The sequence below is a fragment of the Ceratina calcarata genome, unplaced genomic scaffold (assembly GCF_001652005.2).
Source record: "Ceratina calcarata isolate Rehan_Ccalc_2016 unplaced genomic scaffold, ASM165200v1 scaffold289.2, whole genome shotgun sequence".
Lineage (NCBI taxonomy): Eukaryota > Metazoa > Arthropoda > Insecta > Hymenoptera > Apidae > Ceratina > Ceratina calcarata.
The window spans coordinates 56200-73439 of NW_017151272.1; the positions used below are offsets into that span (position 1 = coordinate 56200).

At 51.7% G+C, this 17240-nt stretch overlaps 1 protein-coding gene across 8 annotated transcripts in view; it reads left to right on the plus strand.

Annotated features, from left to right (window-relative positions):
* Positions 1–10518: 10518 nt before the first annotated feature.
* sv (paired box protein shaven) overlaps positions 10519–17240 on the plus strand; it is a 98479-nt gene continuing 91757 nt past the window's right edge. For all 8 annotated transcript variants that reach the window (XM_018022405.2, XM_026812558.1, XM_026812559.1 and 5 more), the window contains exon 1: positions 10519–11351. The gene's annotated coding sequence lies outside the window, so the exon portion shown is untranslated. The remainder of the gene's footprint in view (positions 11352–17240) is intronic.

Sequence of the window (17240 nt, forward strand, 5' to 3'; positions counted from 1 at the left end):
TCTCTAAATTTCAATCGTCGATCAGAGGATTTATCGATTCGAATTTCCCTCGATCGAGCGAAGTCAAATTGGAATCAGAAACGTTAACAACCAATTGGTGTTCCTTGCGGTCCTGTCCTCGACCTATTTTTATATCGGTAAACGTAGATTTCAATTTACATTTAAGCGTCGTACGTAAAGGCCAATTAGAACGATTAGAAAAACGTTGCCGAGGTCGAGCGTAAGTCTGGCCGTGTCACGGCTAATAACGTTGTGATAGATAAAACCGGGAGCCACATTGAAAAGGTCTTATTTAATCCGGCTGGTCCAGGACCGGGTCGTTTGCGAGCCGATTCAGGGGCGAATTATGGGCGTGCGCGCGGGGATTAATCACCGGACAGCGGCGCGTTACACGCGACACAGACACGCTCCCGTGCACCTACACGCGCGATTTACACGAGCTGGACACGGTACCGAGATACCCGGCTAGGGACAAGAGCGTGCAATTTCGAGCCACCACGCACTTACGCGGCTCGTATACACTGATCGACCCGATTCCGCGATTTGTCACGCCTGTTGTTCCACACCTAGCTTTCACTGCTCCAAGTATCAGAGAGGGCGGACGGCGAGTCATTGTACCCCCGGCTGGAAATCGTCGAGGACGAATACGTTTTTCGAACGACCGTACGATAAATCGTCGACTCTTTCATTGTTTCGGTGCGCGAACGTCACATTTCTAAAATCGAGACCGGGATAATCGAGCCGTTCGATTTCCGGATAATTCAACCGCAAAACGATCGAGATACGGCCGATAGCGAACCTCGGTCCGCGAAAACGAATAGAAACGTGCCACCGTACGAACGCCGCCGTATTAATTCGGATCCCTTGAAACGTGTCCCGGCAATTTGTGCTACCCGATCGATATCTGCCGGTCGTTTTTAACAATGGGCATTAATATCGATCAGTCGTAAGGACGGTGCGCGAGCCGTGTTCGGCCGCGCTTGATAAACCCGCTGAATTATCGCCTCTGCGACACCTTAACGCTTGTCCCGGCTACTTTACTGCCGCCGTTCCACTCTCGTTATGCAGACACGTTTCTGTCATTACTGCCGGCCGATGGAATTCGACTTGTCTCTCGCGCCTTTGCAAATTTCCTTCGAATCCCTTTTCGCAATTTGCATTTTGAACTTCGATACCGCGGGCCGATAACGGCCGAGAACTGACACGAACCTCGTCCCCGGTCAGCGATTCGTGCCGACTCGAAGCTCTCGAGCATTGATACAGGGCCGATAGTTCAGCTCTGATTCGCCGTGGCGTGGAGCGGGCCCGCAGGAGGCTGCGATACTTTCTCTTAATTTATGATACAAAGAGAGGTGATAAGGCCGCGGCTCTGGGGGACGACGGCGACGCGTTCCTGGTTCGCGACACGTGAAACGTGTCGAAAGTAAGAGTCAATCGACCGGTCATCGATACCCCAAGCGTGCAAAATTGATTCGTGACAAAATATTAGTCGCAAATGTATTGACAGATTTTTTTCACTAAATGTTTGCTGTTATAAATCGGGCAACACTAAGATTGCGTTATACTGACACGCGTTTAAGAAGTGACATTTCAGTCTACAATTTTTATGAAGACAGTTTTGTATTTCGTCAATCGTGACAAAAGTAATTATTAGTATAAATTTAAAATATTACCCCAAAAAGGGCAAAAGGTCATAAATAGAATAAAAGAACCATTTAGTAAGAAAAATGACAAAAATCTGTCAATACTTTTTCACCCACTTCGAATGCTGCCTGATCGATTATCTTGGCAATCGTCTCAAACATCGTGAAAAGCTCCGAACGAGCTAATCGATCTGCAATCGTTGATTGGCACATAAACAGCATCATGTTCCGCGGTTTTTAATAACGTAAATCCGTGTCTCTGATATCGCTTGGGATCTTATTAACGAGCGAAACGATAACAGCTTGTCGTCAATTAATAGAACGCAAGCGTTGCGTACAGACGCCGATGCGATGGTGCGTGTAATTACGCTCAGCAAATTTATGAGTTTTCTAACAAGACGAATTTAAACGGGTTAAAGTGATAACGCTGTAATCCCCGTTTATCGAACGGAAGTAACGCGTGTTCGACGCGAGCGGGACGAAGTTGCAAATAAATGTTGCCGAGGAATAAAGTGATTACAGGCGAGGTGCAAAGAACTAGTTTACATAGGAAATAATACATCAAGCCGATGAGGGGAGGAGTAATAAAAAGAGCATCCGATCTGGTATCCAGCTATACGTGACCACGCGTCGTTACATATTTCACTGACCGTTCAACCCCTTCCGAAATGAAAAAATTCTGACGCAACGTCGGAAGCAAATATTTAAATTCTCACAAGAACGACAGGAAGCGGCGGGGCAGAAAAAGCTCGCGCGCTTTTTCGTCTGTACCTCCGGTGTTTGCTCGGTACGCCCTCGGAACTTCCGCAAGAAGCTGCCCAGATGATCTCTCCGGAATCCGGTTAATTTTTCCTATCACCCGGGGTAAAAAAAACCACCGTGGCGTCCACGTAATCCCGTGGCCGAGCTTCTTCCCGTGGAATCGGGAGTCCTTGCCTTTCATCTCTCGACGTTCTTGCGCGCATTCCGCGACCGGCAAAACCGTCGCCTAGGAAATCGTGTCTTGCCGGCACCGTTCTTTAATTTAATCAAATCGTCCGATGCACCGACTACCCTTTGTCTTTCGCCAAAGATTTAATTTCGACGGACAAAAAGTGCTAGGTACGTAAAAATGAATTCGCAAACGTGGTCAAACTGGAAACCGCTGGAAGAGGCGGCCGACGATGTTGCGGACGGCCCTTAGGGATGCCTCTGGATCCTTTTACAGCATGTTTCCGGTCGCGGAGGCCGCACGTGACTCCGATACTCTTCGCTTCACCGCGGCAGCTACCTGTCCCAATTTAATCTATCCCGGTGCAGCCCTCTCCTCGACCGGTGGCGATTACCGGGCCACGACCGCAGCCCGCCTCGTCTACACGTGTAAATAATACACCAGCGAGAATGCTAATACCGATATTACCGCGGCCTCATAGTAGCACCCCCCCGAATTATTCGTCGTTCGATCGCCTCGGCGAGGATCTCACACCTGAAATCGCTTTGGGTAATTCGTGATTCGATCAGCCGTGCCCACCCCTTCGCTCCGCGGTGGATTCGGTCGCTTTTTATACCGAGACTTCTCCCCCTTCGATTCGGAGATCTCAGTCCCTGTTTGCATTGGCCAGAAAATACGTTCGGACACGTTTCTAACTGAGATCGTGAATTCTGCTATAAGTCGTTTCACGAATCGCATAGGAGATCGTGCTTTCATAAATCATTTGTCTCGGAAATGTTGCTCGCGGTCAGGCGAATTTTTACACGGAGCCACGCACCCGCGGCTGCATAATCTGCGTCGTTTTCCTACCTGCACGATCGAACGCGACCCGTTAAAAGATGATTATGCAATTTACGAGGCGGCGGGGCAATTTACATCGGGAAGCTGTTTAGCCGGTGGCAAGGCAGCCGAGGATAACGGGACGCGAGGACGAGAGGCGCGATGTCGCCGCGGATCGTGACTATGCTAATGACGGATCACCGAGTTCTCATTCATGGGAGGAGGAACAGGCTCAATGAACGCCGTAAACCCGTATCGCCAGTCGCGGTCCATTAATGAAATATGTAATTGTAAAACGAAGAGTGTCCGAGTGACCAAGTCTGAAAACGGATAATTAAAGCAGAAATCGTTTTCCCGATACTCCGATCGATCTCGCGTCACAGAAAGCGGTTATCCCCGTTTCTTACCGATGCGAAAAATTGCAAGCGGTCACGCCTAGCGATCGCTCCCTTTTTGGCGAACCGATGGAAACCACTTTCGTGTTCATTGGCGAGTGGCATCGATTATCCTCGAAAACAGTTCGTTTTCGAGATTGTTTAATTACCGTGGCTCGAGATCGTTCCTCTGGATGAACAGACAGGAGCCGTGAGAGTTCTTAAATAATTTCACGGTGACAGAGTCGCCACTTCGACTTCCTCGCGAATTCTACGAAAGTTCAATGAGATCCCTTCGAGGATACGCGAGCCTTTGACGAGCGAAACGCGTCTACGAGAATTTGAAACGCTCATTGTTCGAGCTCGGCGGCAAGAACGATCGAGTCCACGCGATCGATCGCAGGGTAGAATCACGGGAACGCCGACGACGTTTACCTAGAAGCACGCGGAGAAGCCCGAGCGGTTCGTCATGGTCCAGGGATCACAACCTCCGGCGCGTTCCCGGCGAACTAAAGAGAACCCTGTCGAAGAGAGGCGACGGGAGAGACAGGTGCGAGCGAACACCCTCGTTTCAGGCTTTTATCGCCGCTCCGTGCCACTGGAAACGATACCGCCTCTATATTCCATGCCACCTGCGGACAATCGCTGCCCTTTTCCGTCGATTTCCTTCGGATCATCGCGAGTCGGCCCGCGCGGAGGCGAGGCTTTCTTTTGCTCGAGGCACGAGATGAATTGCAGCTTCGCGTCTGCGACTTTGTTGCAGCCCTGGGATTGCAATGACGGCCGTTCTGAGTGGGTAAAAATGTTTTTGTTGCTTGTAACTACAGATCGTAACTGAGATGTTACACGCCCCGAGTCTCATGCACTACTTTTTAGTTTTTAAATCGCAACAGACTTTTTATACGCACGGGAAAAACGTTTCATTGATAGATTCGTCGTTTAACGATCGGTATCGGACCGCGGATCTCCACACAATGGTCCGACCTCGGTTTCCGGCAGCCGAATTCGCGGGTAAAACAAATACACGCGACGCCCGCGTCCGGCGAAGTAATTTCGCGGGACCGCCGACACGCGTCGACGATCGTATCGATGGACAGGTGCGTCCAGGTGCGAGCCCGTTTTTCAGAAAGCGTGCCGACGACAGGCTGGCTTCGAAAACTTTATCAGACCCGTAACGCGGCCTGCAACGGGACCACGATCGCTATCTGAATTTGTTGCGATATAACTCGTTCTCTTATCGCCCGCCGCGATCTAGTTTCGATAAATCCCCGTCGATTGAGTTATTAGTACGTTTCACGTGTTCGTAGAAAAATTGAGAACGCGTTCAAGGATTTTGCATAGAGATTAGTGGTTAAATCGTCGGCCACATTTTTCCGTTGCTCCGATTCTCACAACCAGATGATCGCGGGAATCAGTCACGACTTAAGCGTTAAGTGATTTTCTTTCGACGCGGTAATAACTGGGACTCGTTTCCCGGTAGAGTCGGTCGGTTTTGCATCATTGTTTGCCGGCGTTTGTCGCGGTCATCATCCGTTAGAGGGAATCAGAATTCGCCAAGTTCCCGGTCGTGGGAGAGTCGTTCGATCTGGATCGCCACGAGACGGAATCGCTTCGGGTAACGTCGACTCCGTTGGCGCGTACCACCGGCGAGGAACCCGTGTCACGGTCACTTGACCAAGAGAGCTGTTTAACGCTCAACAAAATCGACAAAGGAGTCCCGATCGGCGACGTTATATTCCGGTGATTCCGGCCAGCGATTCGTCGATATCGTCGTCAAACAGAAAACGTAGTTAACGTCGCGTCGAGGAGCGAGAGAAAAGAGAAATAATTCAGAGCGGACGCTTCCGCTTGAAACGAAAGTAGGGTGATACGTCTAACGGTGGGTCATCGTTTATACAAGAAAACGGAGGCGGCCGCGCGCAATTTTCACTTCGTTACGGGAGTGAAATTCCTTTTTGCATGCGCTAGGCTTATTCCGTACGGAATCGCGTGCAAACGGTCGCGATGCGACCCGATAAATTTGCCGGTACGACGCGTGCGTGTACTACGGCACACGCGAACGACCGGACCGGACGTAATTTCACGTTAGAACATCTTTTGCCTTTTCTCGAACGAGCCGTATCCTGAGCCTCGTTGAACAGAATCGAACCTGCCGCGTGTCCATGGGTGCGTACCCTTGGAAACGCATCGCGCAGGATTTGTCCGCGAACGGCCGTCTCTGGGACCGACGAAAGCGGAAGCGGCCATGACGGCGGTGACCAGGGCCCGGGGCCGGTGACGAAAGGGAGCCGAGATGAACAAAACGGAAAGAAAGCAGTAAAAAGCTTGCACGCGTCGAACGAGGAGAGAACGTCGCCGGCGGGCGACCGGGGCCTATTTCGACGGTCCGGGGGCAGCGGCTACGTGAACGGCGACAAAAAAAATGGGGGAATCGCGATTCGAAAAGGTGAGACGGAGAACCAGGTTCGAGAGGAGAGGAGAGAAATAGAGAGCGACGGCGAGGAAGCGAGGTGCCTACGTTTCCAAGGCAGGGAGCAGCGGCCAATCGGAGTAAGGTGGGCGCCGCGGGTAGGAGGAGACAGTTCCGCGCCGACAGGCGACGTAATCACCCGCGGCCGTGTCCGCCGTTGCGCTCCGGGCCCCTCCGGGCCCTCTCTTCCCTTTCCCTCCGCCGTGATCCGGGCCCCAATAGCTCCCTCCACGGCCGCGACACGAGAATGACCCCACCACGGGTCCGGCGAGTCTCCGGTGCACCGACGGTCACCGACCAGGTCGCGAACTTTGCGCCCCGACGTCGTTCGTCCATCGCTCTCAACGAATCACCCTCGCGCTGAATTCTATTACGTCGCGTTCGTGTCTGACACGAATCGTTTTTCACAGATGATATCTCAGGTAAACTCGTGTTTCCCCTCCGTTCGATTGTTCCCTCGTTTCTTTGGCTCTTCGGAATTTCTGATATGTTTTACGCAGCTGCCTCGAGATTCGTCGAGACGTTCCTCGAGACGGTGTTCGAATCTGGAGACCGGCGCGTCGGGCCGGTCAGGCACGCTCGGTCGGGGTGTGTAATTTCGTGTTATTTTCTCATTACCGTCGACGGATGAAGATGGGATATGCCAGCGGCTGCGTAATCCGGTGATTCGAAAGATACCGTTGAAAGCGTTGAAACGATAAGTAGCATACTGCCGGGACCATGAACCCATCGCGCCGAATGAAATACGCCTATCACTCTCGGCTTTTTCCTCCTCTCACCGCGTCGCTCTTTTTAACGCAGCTGTATCGTTTAGTTTATTTGTCGTAACAATGTTCCAGCGACTCGCAGTCTGACGACGACACGGTTTTTCCGCTGCTTTCTCTGTCCGAACGGAGAAGCCGCAAAAAGGAGATAATGGAGTCTAATCGATTCAATCTCCAGTCCGAAGGAAATTGTTTTCTCGTCGGTACGATAGCCTGGCATCGTGCGCCGCATTGATTCCTAAGCGAAACTGCTGCTCTACGCTCTGAATTCGTTCACGTTTTTTCCCCGACACTTTCTCGCCGATCAAACCGATCGTTATACTAATTTATTCGCAAATATAGTGAAACCTTGGTTGTAAATAAAAATTACGATCTCGCATTAACGATCGAAGAGAAAGGATCGGTTGACGAATAATAAACTCGGTCCGATTAAGCTTTACGTATCCAATCGCGAATTTAAATTTCTATTTGTCGGCAATTATCGGCTGACCGAGTCACGCCACGAAGCAAGTATAATTAATAAACAGTGCCGGTAGATTCAGTGATAACACTTCTCGATAATGAATACGGAGCGTAAAAGGGGGGGAAAAAATGCGAACGGCGAAGTACGAGTCTGAAAGACATTACCTACCCTACGTCCGGCGGGGCTGAAAGAAAGCCGCACCTGCTGGCGGTGCTACATTTGCTGACCTACGATTACATCGACGATTGCTCCGGGAATCGTTTTCCCTGACAGATACCGATCTAACCGGATCACTCTGGCCGGCGAGCGATCCATTTTCTGCTGATCTCCGATCGAGACTTTTCACGTAATTCGACACCGCGCACGGCTATCAACGATCTCGATTATAAATTAGCTTCTTCCCTAAGTTTCACTCCGCCCGTGCTTCTATTTTCTATTTCCCGTCGCCAAACGCCGCGAGGCAACCGTCCCCCGTCGTTTACACCTCTTTGGCCGATCGGAAAACGCGTTCCTTATCTCCGATAGGGACACCGGCGTTTTTCATCTCAGTGAGCACTTCATTTACGCCATCAACGAGGCAATTGCCACGTTCATCGGCGACGAACAACACGTTGCAGCCCCCTGAACAACCTTCCATGTCGTCTAATCTAACTCGGCGGTTTTATCTCGTCCAGTCGCAGGACCCCTCATCCTCTCCGAGTGGCGATTCACGCGTTCGCTTTTAGCCTCGGGCGTATATTTCGATCCACGGACGATCTCTATCTTCTCCAATGGAATTATATCTCCTCCTCGAGAATTATCTCTGTGATGCGAAGGCTAATGCCCCGCGTCCATCCTAATTTCCTACACGCCGATCCATTACGGACCAGATTTACGGTTTTGCCAAATATCAAATTTCTAAACCCACTTAAGAACTCCCGATTGAGTAGTCGAGGATTTTTCTGAACGAGGTTCGACGATTCGAGTCGCAGGGCACTTTGTCGAGTCGATCGTGACGAAAGGAATAAGGAGCCCGCCCGGGCCTAACTCGTTACAGAAAGCGTCAGGTGCCTGGAACCGTTGACGCGGCCGTTACTACCGTAATAACGCATGCCATTAATAAGAGTGCACACCGGCGAAGGAGGAACCTCGTGCGTGTTCTCGCAAGGAGCCCTTCGCCCTTCTGCGGGCCATGTGCGTTCACCTTCGCGAACACCGAAGTTAGTTCAACGGTCGAATCGTTCCTTGCCGATATCGTCGCCGAGCAACAGCTGATCTACTGCGCCTACTGTATTTTTCGGCCATGTGTTTCCCACCCGAAGTGACGACCCGTCAACCAATTTTCCTTTTCTTAAATGCACAGAATGCAATCGACCTTGTATGTAATTTTTATGATCCTATGATGAGAATCGACACCGTGGCATTCGATTCTACGCAGTTCCTGTGATTCTCTGACCGCAGTAAATGGCAGGAATAAAAGAGTTATTAAGGACAGTCGAGACGAGGAACGGTTCCTATTAACGCGAGAACGTTCGCCTATTCCGGATATTACAGGGTCGAACCCTGACGAGTCGGAAACGAGACGACGCGCGAAGGAACGTTGCACCTTACGCAGCCACCAGCCGGGAGGAACAGGTGCCACAGCTGTTTCAGCAAGTGCAACGAACACTCCGAAGGATAGGCCCGCCACTATTAGAACTGTTGCAGGCAGGCGAACGGACGAAAAGGGGTGCATAACTATGCGTGTATTCGAAGGTGTTGCTTGTACCTGCACGTTTTTACGTGAACGACCGTTGCGTCGCTTCGTACCAGCCGGACAGGATGCGCGCGCCCGACTTTTCATCTGGCAACGCTTATCGTCGAATAACTGCCCCTTTAATATTCCACGGCGAGTTTTCGGGGCGAAAACGAGGCCGATGTTTCCTCGAATACGTTAAGAGTTAATTACGAGAGTAACTTCGACGCAGGCTCGCCTTTGTACAGCGACTCGGGGCGTGGATGACGGAATATTTATTTGCCGCTCGTAGATCCTTTCGGAGATTACGGTTCTTCGTTTCATTTTGGAGAACGGTTTAACAGCGGTTCGTTCCGTAACTCGTTGATCTAAAATTGAAATATCGTTACGTTCTCCGTGAGCAGGATATATCGTGGAGATATCGCGCTTCCGGAATCGAGCTGGCTACCGGACTCGTATCCTGGCGCATCTCGCAGAAATTTACACAAAAATTCAATGGGCCTTCCGTTCGATCCGTTTTCACACGCCCACGCGGGCTCGTCAGGCTCGATGGGCGACCGCGTTGATTTATGAGCGACCGGCAACGTAAACGTGGAGTCGAGTTTGCCGAAAGTCCAATTTAACCGAGCGGTCAGGGAAATTTTGTTCTGCGCACCGAGCGTGGTTCCGCTCAGTTCCGCCCATAACGGTGTGAACAACTCCTGGTCCTCGGGATCGTCGAGGAATTTCAGACGTCGGTCTTCCTCGGTGGTCGATTAAAATCGATGAGCCGACGTGGTCGCTCGATCAGACGTTTGACGCGTAACGACGATCGGGGAGTCGGACCCTCGGGAATCAGGACGGTTGTCTTTGAATCTCGTCACCTGGCGAACCTCGAGGTTGAATCTCTCCACACCTCGCGACGACGCAACGTGTGGGGGCGTCGTTGTACGATCGTCCACCAAGGAACTTCAAGAAAGTCTAAAGAGAGGGGCCAGGGTTTTCGCGATTACCTCTCCTCCCGTTTTCCCCTGCGACCGTACTATCTCCTCGGTCTGTCCGTCTGTCTCTGTTCCCCCTCGCGTGGTTCTCTGTCCCTCGACGGCTCTCTCCTCCCGTCGGGACGCTGATATCGCGGTGAGGTCGCGGTAGAAGGGGAGGCAGAGACAGGTAATGCCTCGGTGCTCCGTTTGAGGCTTACGCGAACGAAGCCAGCCGGTCGCCGGGAGAAAGAGAGCAAAAACGGAGGGAGAGAGAGAGAGGGCCCGTTCAGGTGGAGGGAGGCCCCGGTGAAACGGAGGTGAAGCGCGACCGGCCCTCTCTACTCCAGGGGCCCAGGCTAGTCCAGTCCGGGACAGCACGCCTCCTGCTGCACGCTCCACGAGGTAGAACGGAGAACACGTAGAACGTAAGCGCGGGACCAGGCGGCCGACGATTCCGTGATACCACGCTGGTTCCCCGTTTCCCGGCAAGGACAGTCCTCCTTCGAGCTGAGATCATCCTGTGCTCCGTTTCGCGGACCGGTGATCCTTCGTCCACGTCTGCCTCGCGAGGAGTCTCACCTCTTCGCGTTCTGGGCTTCGCTTCAGGATTTATACAAATAATTGTGAATCGTTCTCTGTGGAATCCTCGGTCTCCTCCCTCGGTGAAGATCGGGAACGTCTCCTTCAGAAAGTACACCGTCATGCGTCGGTCTGTACCAGCCTGGTGATCTCTCTCCTCCACGAGTTTTGTCATCATCCCTGAATCTTTTCGTGCACGCACCCCCACCCGTGGCGTCACACGCGTCCAGCCACGCGATCAGCGGGACCAGCGATCCGGAAGGTGATCAACGAGCCGGTCACTATTAATGAACACCCGATCCATCCACGGGGATTGAACGCATCTCGTTTGGAACCGTCGACTGTGATCTCCGGAAGTAATCGATTTCTACCACCGCTCACCGTGAGAGACTAGAGCAGTTTCGTCGGGAACCTTGGAATCCGAGTTTGTCGATGATCCGGCGTTTTTATGACAGAAGGGAATCTGTGCGGTTATGATAGACGACTGTGAACGGTGCGACGGGCCGCGCGAACGGTGAAGTGTTTTGCGCGGTGTTCAGTGAATCTATTGAGAGACTGGAACGCGCGGTAAGAAGGTAACCCGAGTGATACAGGCAAACGGCGAACACGACCACGACGACGAGACGGTTCGGGTGAGTTAGCCATCATCATTTTCCATAAATATTGTTTAATTGGACACCACCGGGCGGCACTCGTACACGGGACAACGCGTAAACTTTCTAAACGAGCTTTTATACGGTGATATAAATTCAATCGAACGGCACTCGACGGTGAACGACGTCGAAGCTTCAACTAATCCTTCGGATACCTTCGACGCAATATGGATTAAAGATTAGAACGCAATGTTTCTGCGCGCATACAAAAGTATGCTGAATGGGGCAACGATAGAATTGCATGCATGGAATTCACACGCATAAACTGGCACACACAGGCCGGCGGCGCACACTCTGTGTTTACACACTCGCCGATTACAGGCAACTGCTCTCCTACGTAATAATGATAGATCTGTCGACGGAGTTAATGACTGACGAGCGGTCAGACGGTTCTGTGACAAGTGGTAGAGGGACGTTTTCGTGCGACGGACCATTGACATTAACGCAACGTTTAGAGGAACGGAAGCGATCCCACCATGAAATTTTCAAACATTCTTCTTGCCGTTCGTCCTCGAGGATTCTACTAAATAAAACGAATCCCCCCCAACGCGCGCGCACCGCTTTACAGACGCCGTTTATCCCGGCTACTAACGATCCTCTCCGATCGTCGATTTATCATATGAATATTCATGCGCGCGAGTAAGGTACACGCGAGTAACGTCCATCGCTTCCTGCGACCTCGCAGCCTTCTATCTTCAGCCGTCATCGAAAATTCGAACGCGATCGGACGAGATAAACGATCGCGAGCCGAGCCAGTCGGCTTCCTTCGACCGGTCACCCATTACATCCTCGAGAAATTCGTTTCTAATCGCGAACGGGGGCATCTGCCCTTTTTCCACCCTTGCACGAGACAACTGCCATCTTCGGGGCGAAGGCAGTTGGGCGTCAGGTGGTGGTCGTTAAAGACGGACGCCGTTCGCTCGAGGGAAACAAGGGTTGACAGACGATAGGGCTGCGAAGGGTTCTCGCCGTCTTCCTCGTTGCTTCGGCTTCCGTTACAACTGATAACGGACATTACAACAACGATTAAAGTGATCAGTTCGCAAGGGGATGTGTGATCGATGCTAGGCATCCAGTTTTCGGGACGAAACAGCTGACGCGACCGGTGCTAACGGGTCACTGACGAGCATTGTTTAACAGCTCTGTGATCGACCATAACGTCTGATCAAATTGCTCGCCGCGGAGTCGATCGAATCTGATGGAAATTGAAACGGCGCACAAGTCGGAACTCGGGGAATTTTGGATTACCGATTATTCCGTTTGTCTCGGTTCGTGAACGCGTTCAGCGGTCGTAATAAATAATGCCCGTGTCAGCACGGTGGTGCGCCGCAAGTCGCTGGAAACTTGAACCAATCACGCGGGCAAACGTTCGCCCGAGTCCAAGACCATTATCTCAGCTGGACATCCGAGTAATTTTGTACTGTCATTTCGCATCGAACTATACAATTCCTCTCGTTGGATCTCCGGGCCGGCGACACCGCGCAATCCGTCAAACCCGGCCCCGTAATCGATCGATCGAGGGGTCGCACCTGTTTATCTTCCCGCGACCCGCTCGTGTAATTAGATTTCACAACGACTTTTTGCTCGTCCCACTTGTCGCAACAAGGTAGTAGGAATACGTATTTCTCTCGAAGGGAAAAAATCGACGCGTCGACCAATTTCTAACTTTCTATCTGTAAATAGAAGCCACTCTGATAAGCAATTATTAACGATGAGTACGCGGACGAGTTTCTTCTATTCGCTACTCTTCCCGCTGATAAAATACCCTCGTCGTTAAACGAACGACGTATGCTCTCGACTTTCGTGCGGCTTCCTGTCCACCGTTTAACGGCAGTTAAACAGGAGAGTCCGATTCTCGGCGATGTCTTCGGGTAAACGCGGCTCGATCGGTTTGGGTAATCGTCGAGTAATCACGGGATTTTTCGATCGACGACTGCGATACACCCGAGGGCTCCGAGACTTTACGGCCCCGTCGTCGACTCGTTTCCCGAGCGACGGCGATCGTTATTGGAAAATTTACGCGCGTCTGCCCCGCTTAACGATTCGAGGACGTCGACTCGCGGCGTCGGTCTGCCTGCTTCTTCTTCTTCTCTTCCTGAAATACTCACGGCTCGAGAAATTACCGCGGGATGGCGAACCGTGGTATTACGCACCTATTACGTGTCGTGTACGCGAAACGGAATGCGGTCCCGCCGGTAAAACCGTCTCGAAAAGCTCCGATCTAATCTAACGCACCATCAAGCCCGTCCCTCTGCTCCGGAGTCATTCATCGGCTACAAAGTGATATTAGCGGTATTCACGGTATGCGACCAGTAGAACCGATCGACCATTGCGCTCGATTTTGTCCTCTTCCTCGATGCTGATGAAATTGAATCGTCCGTCTGCGAAACTCGTTCAGCGATTTTACAAAGATCCGAGCCAGATAAGCTCCTCCGCGTTTACTGCCCGTTAACTGAATTCCATCGTCTTTTAAAAAAAGAAGACTCGGATAATTATTAAGTACGCAGGAGGTATTCGGGAAATTTTCATTGCGTTCGTCAGCTACTGTCGCGGATCGTCATCGTTGTCACTGGAGGCGTGGAATGCGGTCTAGGTGGTGGTCGATCCACGATCGGCCATGCGAAGGATGCTGCGCGGGTGCTCTCGGCACGAGATTCTAGTCCTCTTGTTTCGTTTATTAGCCGGTCGACCGCTCGGCCAGTCGTCCGCTCGGTTAATTGCACCGGCGTCGCGCGGTTATACAGTTAACCGCGTGCGCTCCCCGCGTGTGCCACGCCGCGCGGACTCTACCGGCGCACCGGCCTCAGAGCGTCCACAGGTAGCTCGGATCTATTTATAGTCGCCACTACCACGTACGAGATATCCCCGTTCGCAAGCTGTCCCCGCTTCGTCTCGCGCGTCCGAGCTTTTCGACGGATTACCTGTTCGCTCGAAAACCAACCGCGACCTCCTCGAGCGACTCTTATATGAAAAATTAATACTGCTCGCCCGGCACAGCTGCTGACGTTTCATTTCCGTGGGTCTGGTTCACCTTCCGATCGAGCATAGAACCAACGAACGCTCCGCTTTATCTCGCTGCTCCAGCATCGGGCCGAGCCACACCTGGCCCCGATCGCGTCCCACCTATATATCTATTCCACTTGCAAACCTCCTCAACTATGCGCTCGCGCTGGCTAGCCTATCTGACCGCGCAACTCGCCAGCTACTCGCGGTATTCGCGACGCGACGCCAGATGGATTTACTGCGGGCCACAATCGGTTTTATCGCTATCGCGCGGCGACGAGGTTTCCACGATTCTTAACTTCGATTCTGTCTTCGTTTTCGGTCACAATAAAATTTCCCTTAGGCGGTCGCGTCGATCTTGAGGTTTCCTCTGAGGTCGGCCATACAGTCAGCCGGGGAACACGCGTTTTCAGGAGAATTGCCGCTCTTACGTTCCCCAGAGCGAGACGAACACCACTTGATGGACGAATCATGAGGTTTTAATGGCACCCCGCCGGTCATTCGGATCACCGGGTGGTTGTTCCATCGGCTGGTAGAAACTTCCTCTCCCGGTGTCTTCGGAACTCGCTATTGAGCGATCACTCTTGTTTCCCGTCGACCGAACCGAGCCGGGTCGATGCATCATATCGCACGATGGACGACGATGTTTCGCCGTGCCCGAGTCGAAGTACGAGCGCGGGGGAATCGAGGACGACGGTACGGTCGCGAATTAGAAATTAGCTGTCGTGCATTTACATACTGCGCAGGTGCCCGCTCGCAGCCAGACCGGTCACTGTTTTCAGGGTAAAACGAGTTCCGTCGCGGAAAAAACGGGCCCCGCTCTCGGGCACTCGAAACCGGTGCAATAAAGATCCATGATCTATATAACGCCGCGACATTAGCCGGCCGCAACGAAAAGCGTAGCGCGAAAAATTTTCCGTACACCGAAACTCACCTGTCGTGAGTCCCAGCGCTCGTGGAAACGTTCGCCGAGCTGATAAACATCGCCGCGATGTTAACGCGCTGAAAACTGATGAATCGATAAATTGATCGTGAATAATAATCACGTACAAATTGCTGATCCAGAGCTAATAGGCCGGAGCGAGTAGATATCCATCGAGTGGAAGTATTTACAATTTCGTGGGCTTGGAAAATTAAGTCGTATGTCTGGATTGAAATTAAAATTCCTCGAAATAACGTCACTACGATTAGCGCAAGTTCTGTGAAAAGATTCTTCCGTGTGTATTCATTGTACACAGGTACTTGCTATAGAAAATCAATTTCCGTGTCAGCCTCTATCGAGCGCTGTCATACATTGCTGACGCGTCGAGTCTCACGCGAAACGAGGCTCATTTCGCGGCGAGTAGGAAACGTGGAAACGGCCCGTGACAGACGTATGAGTAGCATTAATGGTGTCGAGGGGCCGTTTTTCCGTCGTTCCGCGGGTATTCAGGGATGCTTGAACCTGTTCTCGGGCGCCTCCTTCCGCGGGGCCCACACATCGGTCGGATGTAGTCATCTGTATCAATCAGAGGGAGCCGGTATCGAGCGCGTTTCTCCACACTTTCTTGCCCCGTCGCGTACGCCGAGTACCGAGCAGTTAACTCCAATCAGGCCCGATTGCGGCGGACAAGCGGAATAATTATTGACCGGGCACCGCGTTATTGAATTATTAGCGGCGACTAGCTTCGGCCTCCTCGATAACCCTAATCTCGTCGTCGCTCGGTCGGCGATCGATAAATAAATCCGGGAACAAAATGGGAGACGATTTACCCGGCTGAACGCGGGTCTCTCGCGGATACTTAAATCTGTCGCTATACGTAATCACGGTCGTAGATATTCGTTCTCTGAGACGTCAGCGGATTTCATGCCCGCGACGAGGCGGCCGATTGAATCTCGTAAATCACGCGAGCAGTCGTTATGAAAGCAACGATGACTTAATGCACTGTTATGGTAAATGAGTGCCGAGAGTGTTCACCCGTTGCATACGATTTTCGTTCAACCATTATCATGCTCTACCCTAACGTGTTCATTGCATAATCGCGGTAGTTCGCAATACGCGAGAATATTTTACTTATTAATAAATTCATAATCGATCGTTCCGTATTCTTCTCTTTAGTTGCAACTTTAAAAGCGACCAGGTATAAATATGTATGCAATGCATCACGCGTTCCGTGGAATGCAACCTGAGCGTCGAACTTGATATATATCCCGACGTTTCAATTTAGAACTGTTTACCCGCGATGGGATAACCGTAGTCCCCTTGATCTTCGATCGATCGACGGATCATAAAAGCGCGTCGATCATCCCGCGTCGGATAGACTCGGTTTCCCGTTGCGCGTCGACACAATGAACACGTTTCTTATCCACGCGTTCAGGTCACGAGCACGGCTGCTTCTTCCCGCTTCCACAATTTATTCATCACCGTTTTCATTTCTTAATTACGATTTTGCCATCTAAAAATTTCCTCTGCCTCGTTTATCATTCCTATTTAAATTAGTATAACAAATCGCGCGTTCATGAGAAGAACGCTGTCTCTGATTCTCGCAAAGTAAGACGAAAACGAGCGGGTTTTACGTAGTCTTTCAGAAGGAACTTTGCAAAGAGGCGCGTTTCGAGAAAGTGTTACGACGCGGCGCGGCGCGGCCCGACCTTGGCACGGCGCGGAGGCGCGCGTCGGAACGTTTCGCAAATTGCCGGAAATTTCCGTGGGAAACCTACGCGTATTCTGGCTGACATAAGACTACGTCGACGGCGGCGTAACGAGCAGCCCGGTATCAAGACGCGCACGCCGGTTAGGCGTATCCTCTGACACGGTCCTGCACTTAGCAAGCTTAAGGATGTATTGGCTATACAGTCAATCCCAAAAATTAATGTACCTTAGAA